The sequence below is a fragment of the Marmota flaviventris genome, chromosome 14 (assembly GCF_047511675.1).
Source record: "Marmota flaviventris isolate mMarFla1 chromosome 14, mMarFla1.hap1, whole genome shotgun sequence".
NCBI lineage: Eukaryota > Metazoa > Chordata > Mammalia > Rodentia > Sciuridae > Marmota > Marmota flaviventris.
Genome location: NC_092511.1, coordinates 55,314,839 through 55,325,965, shown reverse-complemented (window position 1 = coordinate 55,325,965; position 11,127 = coordinate 55,314,839). Strand labels below are relative to the sequence as shown.

Below are 11,127 nucleotides of genomic sequence, written 5' to 3'. Positions count from 1 at the left end.
CTAAGAGCTTGATTCAATCTCATGACAACTTTAAGGAATCATACAGATGAGGAACTCAAGACACAGAGAGGTAAACCAAACATGTATGATCACACAGCCAGCAAATGCCGGAGCTGGGATTCATACTCAGGTATGAATTTCCAGTGCCTGTGCTTGATTTGACAAGAAATGAGAGTTAGGGCTTTGTTCCATGTTCTTTATATGATTAAGAGTTTTTGACTGGTTTTGAAGGGGCTCATGATCCAATATGGGTGGTAGAAAGATCATTCTGGCAACAGATGATAACTATATTAGAAGTATAAACACAGACAGAGATCTTAAGCCGAAGGGGGATATTATTTGTTGAAGCAGTTTGCAGTGGTTTTGGTATATATACTAGATTTCCTGGGTTTCACCTTGGGTAAAAGAGGTCATGTTAAAGAGAGTAACCCTTGTTTTTTTTTTTTTAAATGCAACATACAAACTTTATTTAACAAAAGTAACAGGTAATGTCAAACAGGCACTTATATTAAGAGAAAAACTGACTAGAAGAAATTTTATCTTAAACACCTTACAATAAGCTACTTGTAGTTGCATTTAACTGAGCTCTGTTGCTGTGAAGAATACAGCTCATGCACAGGTAGGGATGAATGATTTGTACATTTTTCAAGTATTCACTGAATACTACCTTATATACACATATACATTAAATTTGCGAAAAATTTAATTGATGATCCCAGATAGACTTAATTTTTGTTGCTCTTTTGGAAAAGGTCGTCTGAAGAGAAGAATATGGGGTTCTGGCTCATGAATCATGTAATGAACCCAGCCTCTGTTGGACACCAAGTCTCCTCCACTCCTCTTCAGACATTAGATGAGTTTTGGGTACTTGTTTGGAAAGTTCTCTGGGTAACATGACATGCCGGTACTCATAGTGCTCGTCGAAGTACTTGCCTGAGTAGTAGATCTGCTTATGGGCCATACTGCTGGCACGCAGCGGGGCGGAAACGAGGCCGAAACCCGACTGCAGAACGCGCGAAGCGGAACGCACGTCGGTTTCAGGCCAGGGCAACGACTCGACTAAAACCCGAGAGTAACCCTTGTTTGACCAACTCTTATCCCTAACAGATCTTTTAGTACCTTACATGTTGTCTTTCTGCACTATCCTGGTCTTTGGTACTTCAGAGATCACTATGGGTGCCTTAAACATATGCTTTGGAACCATCCAGACATCCACTAGTCTAGTGTGGTGCAAAAGAACTGTGGATAACGATGGATCTGTTAGTGAGACTGGGGAACTGAATTTTTAATTTTAATTAAACTTGTTTTAAATAATCTCATATAGTTAGTGTTGCAGTATTGAATGATCCAGTACATGTTGGTGTTTCCTGGGCCTTTCTGCTAGTTATCACTTTTCCTACTGGGCATGTTATGGGAAACACTCTTTCTTTGAGCAAGGTAGCTACCCTACCAATACTACTTCTGTGGGGGACTGTCACCAACTTTTTCCTGAATTTCCTGCATCTACCAGGAATTGTGTCCACTTCTGATATCTCCTTATAAGAACCAACCGGGAAGTGAGGAAGACAGATCTCCAGGTGGCACATATTGTGCCCCTGTATGTTGTAGAAATTTTAGGAGGACAACTGTTTCCATTTTTACTTTTTGTCATACATCTCCCACACGGTGTCATAGAATGAAAAATGTTTCAACCAACTTGAGGGCTTGTTTTGAACTCTAGGTCTTCTTGTTTGACACCAACTTCTCCTAAGGGACAAGACACCCAAATTTGGGCAAGTTACAGTCTTTGCCAAATCAGAATGCCAATTTAGGTACAAATCATGCACCCTGATAAACTCAAGTGACCTCCTTTAGCCCTCATAACAAAGATAGTACTCCTAAGAGACTGATGAAGAAATGGAAATCCAGAGTTTAAGTGGAACAAATTAACCCATCTTACAGATGATTGAACCGTAATTCAAATCCATGTCCAAGATTCTCAGGTCCAGCATCTTCCCATAATAGCAAGCTGTGCTTTTATCGAAAGCTTACGACCAGAAGAGAAGAGAACTTATAATTATGTGAAAGATTTATGTATACAATATATTGGTTTTAAAAATATGTTTGAAGTGAAGAAAAAAAGCATACATATTTTAGAATCACTAGCAATTTTTAAACAGTGAATTAGTGCACAATTATAAGTCATCGTATTTAAATTAACTACTGTTTGAATTTGGATTCCGTGTTTCAAACCAATTTGTCGTGCACATGTTATAAGCAAAGTCCTAAAACATACCAAAAACATGTAGTGAGCCACATTTAGAATGACCACAATCAAGTCATCCCTTAGAAATAGCTAATAGTCGCCAAGGAATTATTCACAATGCCCAGATTGTACATGTTTCTTCTACAATGTACACATGACTGAAGACGCTAAATCTTTTGGAATGGCCATGGTATTACTGAAGAGATCTTTTTAGGGTTACTGTTGTGCCTACAACTAAATCACAAACCACTTTTATAAAGCAATGACAAAGACTTGGAGATCACAGTCAGCGAAATTAAAATAACACTCCTTTTCCATATCAGGGGCCTAATGTCTCAAACACTTCAAAACGATGCCTAATATTTTACAGATATTTGCTTTACTTATAAATAAATTTTCTCCCTGAAGTTAAGAAAGACTGTAGGATCGAATAGCAAGTTTTTTTAACTACTGGACATAAGGTTGAAATTTCTTTACTGGAAAGAAAAAGAACCCCCTCCTCCTTTAAAACTCTTTTTGTTGTCCAACTAAGCATGCTTTAGTTATTTTATGTAATAATGATCATTCAAGGTTTGAATTTCAACTGGTAAGATGTGGTTAATAGGAGAGGACAATTTGCTATATCTTTTCCACCAGGGTATATCATTAATGATCAACTGATTAGATTATCCATTATTTTGCTCTCTGTGTATTTTGCAGTATTTTGGGTAAGTAATGACTTTCAAATGCTTTGAAAAATAATGGAACATCCCACAGATGCTTTCTCATCATGACATCAGTACTCTAGGTAGATGCATTTTTAATTAAAATCCCTGTGGCATTGCATCATTATCTAACCTAGGCACTGCAGTGCTAAGTGGCAGCAAAATCTTTCTACCTAATGAAATCTTATTTAATAAATGATATTACCTTTGGCCACCCCTTTGGTATAGAAGCCTTTTATTTGACACGAGGACAAAAGGACCCCCTAGTATCACCTCTGGCGTTTTTACTTCTCTCTTTCATGCCCAGCAGGTCTGGGTCTTCTGCCCTGGAATATAAGGTCTAAGACAGAATTTACAGAAATCAAACTGCAGTTCCACCCTTCCTTGATGTCCTCCCAGGTGAACTCCAGGGCTCCATGCTCATACTTCTAAAGCAAGCAAACTTTAAGCTAATTATGTACTAGCGTATTCTCCCTTGCTGAATTTTGGCAGGTTGCTTCTGTAAATTATGAAAAATAAATGTGAAATATGCAGATGTCTTTTGTTTGAAGCAGATGTTTGGTCTGTCTTGCCAGAATCCAATCAGCTGTTCCCCTGGGGGCCTTCCCCCCACAACATTATCCCAGAGCAGCTCAGAAACATGAAGGGGTGATCAGAATAGCACTCTATACGACTTAAAGGAAGATTCTGTACTTAGAGGTCTTTGTTAAGGAGAATTAAAAATAGAAATACCCAAGCCACAGGAATCAGATCGTCTCTGGTAAAACACACTGGATGTAGAACGGTTTTCATTCAGAGTGTTTGGTGAAACTGAGAAAGGGTGGGCTTAATTGTGACCATTCTTGCAAGGCAGGGGGTTGCCTTCATCCTGCCATCTTGTTTAAGGCCATTACTGTTTCGAAGAGGAAATCTCTCTGTTTGTAGATTCACTAGTTCTATACAATGGGGCTCTAGTTTTATCATGAAATATAAGTAAAGATGATTTTATAAGAGTGAAATATTTGCAGAGGTTACATATATATGTATACATATACGTATATATACTAAATACATATATGTATGCATATACATATACTGAGGAGTTATATCCCTGGTCTCATGTGTATATATGTAACCTCTGCAAATATGTACATGTACATATATTTATATATACACATGTATACATGTACTTGCATTATATAACTATATATATATATGAAACCTACATATATATCCCATGCAAATATATACAAATATATATATATATATATATATATATGTGTGTGTGTGTGTATATACATAATACCATATATTTAAACAAATAACACTATAGGTATTATTAGTAAATATTTTGCATTATCACAGCTGCCAATCAGCTCCTGCTCTCATTCAGTCTCTTACGCAAAAATAGAAACCAGTTGTAGGATCCTGAAGGTTATATGGAGAAGAAAAACTATAGAGCTAGTCCATGTTGACACTGACTGTGATGAGTATCTTAAATGACCCAAAAGGCGGAAAGGACCACTATTTCCAAACTCTGCTGACCACTAGCATGTACCTTTGGGCAAGTATTTAACTGCTCCTAGCTTCCATTTTCTCATCATAATAATACCTACTGCAGAGAATTTGTTTAGTGAGATAATGTAAGTCGAGTACTTAGACACAGTGTCTGGGCCTGACATATTAAAGAGCAAAAACTCAAACACTGAGAGCTCATTCTATAATTTCTTATTCACTTCCTACCTATTTCCTGATGAGGATTTATGTATGGTTGTGTTTACATCTTTATTTATTTACTTTTAGCTAATGCACATCTCTTTATGGCAAGGTGAACACATTTCCCTGCTTCTATTTACAGCAGACACAGGAATCATTCTCCTGTTAACATTGTCTGCTTCACTATAAATATCATATATGCTGCTATACAACATTAGCAATGTCCCTTTAGTTTACTCTTTTTGAATAACATTAAATTTCCTTAATTTTCTTTTTTGTGTCTCCTATCCAACACTGGTTTGCTCTTCTCAATCTATTGCAAGACCCCAAGTTCTTCTTTAACTGTGAAATTTCATAGCTCTTTTTAGGGTCTGATTCATATAATGAATAACATTATACTTAGCTAATATTTATTAAGCACCAACTGTATGCTGGGGTCCTGTAACATTGAGTATGAACAAGACAGACAAGGACCCTTTTAGAATGAATCTTTCCTTTTAGTGGGGTAAGTAACTAGGATATATCTTAACAATCTCTGTACCTGACACCACCATTTCTGTTTCCAGAATCATGTATTATGGCTTTTGTTTTAGCAACAATATTACAGAGAAGACATACATTTTATTTCCATGCTTTCAGAATTTCTGTTTTTCAGAAACATTATTACTTATGCATAAGACCAGTATAATTGGTTAAAAGTGGAAGCTTTGGTAAAACTGTGGATTTTAATTTTTTTCCTGATACCAAGTAAAATCATTCTGATACTTTAGTAATATGTAGACACAAGTTTACTAAACATTATTTTTCAAAGTACTTTGTACCTATACTAAAAAAAAATCTATGTTCTAATTTTATTCATAAGCCACCTGAGAGAAAGAATAAGAGGAGAATGAGAAAAAAAATAAAAGAAGTAAAAGATAGGGCCTTTAGTCTCAGTGATTTTAAAATGAAACTAATAATATAAAATCTACATACTGAAAATAATAATGACTTACGTTGTTAAAATAACATTTCTACACAATTCATCTAACACCTATGTTCATTAAAAACAGATGGGTAATAGTGTTCATCTTGTGTAGACTATGGGATTAAACAAAATAGTCATGCAAGAATTTTACAAACCCAGGGGAAATGTTCAATTATTGGGTGACATATTGCCAACTTTATGAATCACATAGGTCGCTTTTCTTATTCCTTTTTGACATAAAAGAAACTGATTCTCAGACAAATTGAACAATACATCCAAACCCATACTAATTCAGAACTGTAGAGTTAAAGTGTGAGCCTGGGTCTCCTGACTCCAACTTGAATGTTTTTCCCCAATGTCCCTCTTGAACCCTCAAATGACTTATGAATAATTAAGAAGCTACATAAGAATAAGACCATAGTAATAAAATATAGACTTGATTTGTAAGTATTTGATAAATACAAAGGAGACAAGCACAGTGAATCAGGAAGCCTTCATGGGAGAGGCTGTAGAGTTTAAAGGAGATGGGAGTTGATCAATAATCTATATATTACATTATATAGATACTATATATACTGTCATCTTCCTAGTTCTCTTCAGTTTTAACTTACTCTCTAATTTAGGTTTGTTTATAATCCAAAATTACTTTTCCAACAATAAAGGGATTGGCCATGTCTTCCAGTATTTATTCTCTCACAAGAATCCATTCTCATGTCCTGAGGAGGTGTGTCCCTGGCTAAGGAGCAGCCTCACATGAATCAGCAGTGGGGACACAGGTGATAGCAGTTGCTGACAGTTTACCCACCTGCCATTTAGGGGAGCTTCCAAATAGTAACCCAGAACTGAAAGAAATGATGAGCCATGACCAACCCCTTGAGAAATTCAAATTTCAATTTCTTGACTATTTTTTACTGCAATTTTTTTTGCCCCAAAATAGAAAGTTCTCAAATAGACACATAAGATCAATAACAACATCATATAATAATTCTTTGTAGATCTACATCCGGAGCTAAAAGGAATATATTTTAAAGGCATCACTAACACATTTATCTAGCTTTAACTGCCTCATCAGAGAATATTATTTTTTAAAAAGAAGCCTCATAAAGATGTATGAATATATAGACCTATGATTATTCAAAAAAATTGTACAAATCAAAATAAATTTGCCAGAGCAATTTAAAATAATTAACCTTTGACAAACCTCCCTCTCTGGTAATGGAATAGTAACTATATGAATAAAAGATAAGTCGTGACATTCAATGAATTACAATATTCATCCCATAAATTACTTGATATAATAGCTCTATAGTCTTCATTTTTATAACACTAAAATGTCCCAAACACTAAAGAACCCATTCATTTCCAGTGTATGGTTTACAGATAGGTTGGGTAATTTCTTTTGCTTTCTTCAGATATCCTTCAATTAACTCTTTAGTCTTATTTTCCTCCCAAAATATACCCTGTGTCAATCTGTCAACCTATTCTGCATTGCCTGCACCTGGTAGAATTGTTTGCGCTCACTGCCTGAGTAGCTCATGCAAAATATTAACCTTATCTGCATGCTGGGTGGGGTGGCTTTGGGTAACATTACCTTCTGCCTGTTTATCACATTCAAGAATCCAGTGGCCATGTCACTTTTGTAGACTACATGTCCGTTGGACAGACTGCTTCTCTTTCTGCTGCTGTCTCCACTTCTCTGAGATAAAAGAACAGCAATAATCTGCTTTCCAGGGTAAACTGAAGCCCTCTTTGATCACCTAAAGATGAGCAGAGACCACAGATTGAGGGTGAGGGGGACAGTACTTCATAAGGATAATGAGGAGGGCATTTACAAACCTCAGGATGGCAGGACAGAGGCAACATGTCCAGAGATTTGGGGATTCAAAATGTGTTGCAATTTTAAACAATGGAAATCTACAGCAAGAAGATGTCTGCTGAGAAATGATGCCCTCCCAGCTGCCCATTTTACCATTAAATACAACATTTACTAACCACCTAGGGATGACCAGTTGGCTTATTTTAACTCTTCCAAGTCATTTAGTGGAGTCAAGTGAACAGAATGAACCATGAAAGTAGCACTAGTTTTCAGTTCCATGTGGATACCTCCTCAATGTCTTTCTACATAATTTACATCACAGCTGAACCTGTCTGTACCAATATATCATTTAAAACTTCATCATCCTTGATCTCATAATCATGGTCTGGATTCAGTTATACCATAATAAAAAATATTTATTGAGCACTTGCTATGTATCAGGTATTTTGTCATGTCCTACAATTTTTTCCCCATAACTCATAAGTTAAGTTCTATAATATTTTGCATAAGGAAATCAAAGCAGGGACTGTCTGTGCTTTGCTTAATGGTGCACTTTTAACTAGTATTCTCTGCTTCTCCAGAAGAACATGCCCTCTGGCTACCCAAACTCAGAACTTCTTCACACAAAGGGTTACTTTGTTCCCTGAGACCAGTGTTCCCAAGGAGAGTTGCAGCTGTAGTGGATGGCTGTCTGTCACAGCTCCAAACTGGGGCTCTTTTGGTGCTCCTTTAGTCCCAAAGCCACAGGAGCAGGTGGGTACGGCTCCTGGTAATTCCAGACCTCTGGCTTGGTCCTGAAGCTACAAAACTATTCATGAACAATCATACACAGTATATACATATATATATATATATATATATACACACACACACACACACACACACACACACAAATAACTGTGTATACAAATAACTGAAGCATGAAAAGTTTCATGAAATAATACTCATAGGATATAATAAAGAAACAAATCATATCAAATATGATTTTATTAACATTTAAATACAAACAAGTTATGTTACACTGTCTATTCTACTGTATCTCATGTTTCTTAAAAAAATAAAACTAAACAAAGCTCAAAGAAGCTTAACAAAGAAATTTGGGCAAATATTTTAATTTTCCACTTAATTTTGCTTGTAAAAAGTACAGATAGGTCAGGTGGCCAGTGGGTTTTGTCTGGCTTAGCTCTTGATCTTATATTGAGTGATTGATTAGCCATTCAAATGCTAAGGGTCCAATAGGAAATCCACCCTAATTTCTTTTTCACCTTCAAATTTCCTGAAATCTAATGAGGGGGTAGATCTGCATGAATTTCATGATTCCTTCCATCTTCAAAGGTTTGTGATTCTGTAATGTTTTTTTATTGTATACCTGGGAACTTATGAAAACAAAATCTCCTCAAATGTGTTCTTTGCATAAACTAAAAATTTCTAGAACCACAAATGTATTTGTATTCCTCTTAAAGTTTCTCTAAAATGTTGACAGATGTGAAAGTGAGCATTATCGAATGCTTAGTTTTACATTTGCATTCAGATCTGTTGTTTCAGTGGGGGCATTTTTATAAAATAAAAATGTGTTACTGCTGTTCTTGTAATTCTCCTGGTTCTGCAGCGGATTTAATTAGCTTAAGCACTGTATTCTTATGTGCACTTTGGTTTGGGGAAGCTTAGCCATTGTTGGGTTTAGGGCATCCCAGGGAGAGACAAGTCCAGTTTTCTACTGTGATAGTATTCTTGACTATAGTGTCTCTGTTTGTGTGAGGAAATTGCAGAGGCATCAATGCCAACACCAATGCATATTATGCACATTCTGCAAAGGCACAGGGGTGGCATTTCGGCTAAGTTTAGTAAAAGAAATCTGGGTAACCGCCTGAAATAAAACCACTTTTTTTTAATTGGTTATGCAGCTCCATTGCCAAAAAGGTGAATTGTTTTTATATTTTTCCCCACATAAAGCTGGGAGAACAGTTGAGCCCTTGCATTAGTAAAGCAAGTGAATCCACTGGGGGAGAACATTCAGAGAGACATGGAGCTCATATGGATTTGATATATAGAGTTCAGCAATCAGCGAGGGTTTAGAAATCCTTTATCCTCTTAGTCCAAAAGCAACAGAACTCAAGTTATTGGGAAATTTATTTTATATAGGACAAAGCCAACATGTTTATTTACAGTGAGAAATACAACTGCCATATGTTCTGTATTCTTTATATGAGCATGACCTGTATGTACCCTAGCATTGGCAGCCAACAGAGAAGTCAAATCATAACCAGCAGTCTGCTGGGTGCATTCTGAATTCCAACAAAGGACACTGGTTACACAGGTGAACAGGTCATGTCATTGGCCAAGGTGATCTATGTGCCCATCTCCAAAAAGGGAATTGGAATTCTTGTAGCCCACTGGTTAAGACCTCCTTTCCTTCTAGAGAGCAATTGGAAGGGAGGAATATTATCTGCCTTTCAGTGCTGCTTAGAAGGACAGAGATGATAAACACCTTGCAGTTTCTGGCACCTTATGAAAAGACTTACAAAACAGTGGTCATTATAACCCTTGTGACTGGACATTTTGTGTCTGACTAAGTGACCATTTTACTTCTGAATGATATTTTCTTTCTGTTTCCTATGACTCAGGTCATAATAGTAACTATAGAAATTTGGAAAATTCAGAAAAGCACTAAAAAGGAAGATGAAACAATAGCTATAATCTTACTCTACTGACTATGTTAACCTTATTGTACATAGTCTCCACATTGTAACCCAGTTTGGAGTTCAATTCTCTAGGATGGAAGGACAGAATTTGTTTTATGCCAGCGAGAGTGACTCTATAGTTGACCTTTCCATGGGGCCTGACCTAGTTGATCTGCCTCACCTTCAGTTTTTTTTTCATAATTCAATTCTACCTTTCCCCTCATCTAAAGCTTTGCTTTGCTAAGGAAAAGAAATAATAAGAAGTAAATCTCTAGAGTGTATCTTCAAGTCCCACTAAACCATGTAAGTAAGCAGTAGGCCAGTAATAACCTGTGGGGGAAAACCTGGTATTGTGTGCAATATAATTCCTGGATTTCAGGCCTGTAGAATTAGGATAGAGGTGGGGAAGGAGTTGTGGGGAGGGTGGGTAGAGGTGGGGAATGGAAAAAGAGGACAAGGGAGGTGTTTAGCTTTCATTTGCAAGCGTGATACCCGCTGCTTTGTTTATGGATTTGATGCTATTCATACAGTCTTTGCAATATTAATTTTTAATTTATGATGCTCATTAGGAGACACTTAAAACAGAACAATTATCATTTATCTTGATATATTATTTACTAGGACTGACTGTCATGGTTAGGGGCCCATGATTAGTGAGAGGGGGATGGAGAAGAGTTTCTAAAAGGTGCTGGGGTAAAAGCATAAGGGCTTAGGAAGTGGTTGTCAGAACCTAAAGCCCAAAGTTCTGATGTGGAAGCGAAAGCCACACAATCCCTAATCAAGACTCAGGAGGCCCCTCCAAGACAAGCCTGGAATAGTACTTAATGAACCTGCAGGATCATATTAATGAGACTCTCTGTTAGGCCACCAGCTCATCAATTATTCATCCAGCTGCATTCCTGATACTTTGCTATCTTCCTCCTCTTTTTGCGTTGGTGTGATTACTTTTTTAACCCTCCATTTCCTTACCTGGAGTGTAAACAAAGGCTTCTGTTCTTTAGTTCCCTTTTCTTCTGCTC

At 36.7% G+C, this 11,127-nt stretch overlaps 1 pseudogene; it reads right to left on the bottom strand.

Annotated features, from left to right (window-relative positions):
- Positions 1-634: 634 nt before the first annotated feature.
- Positions 635-987, bottom strand: LOC114092037 (cyclin-dependent kinases regulatory subunit 2 pseudogene; annotated as a pseudogene).
- Positions 988-11,127: the final 10,140 nt, after the last annotated feature.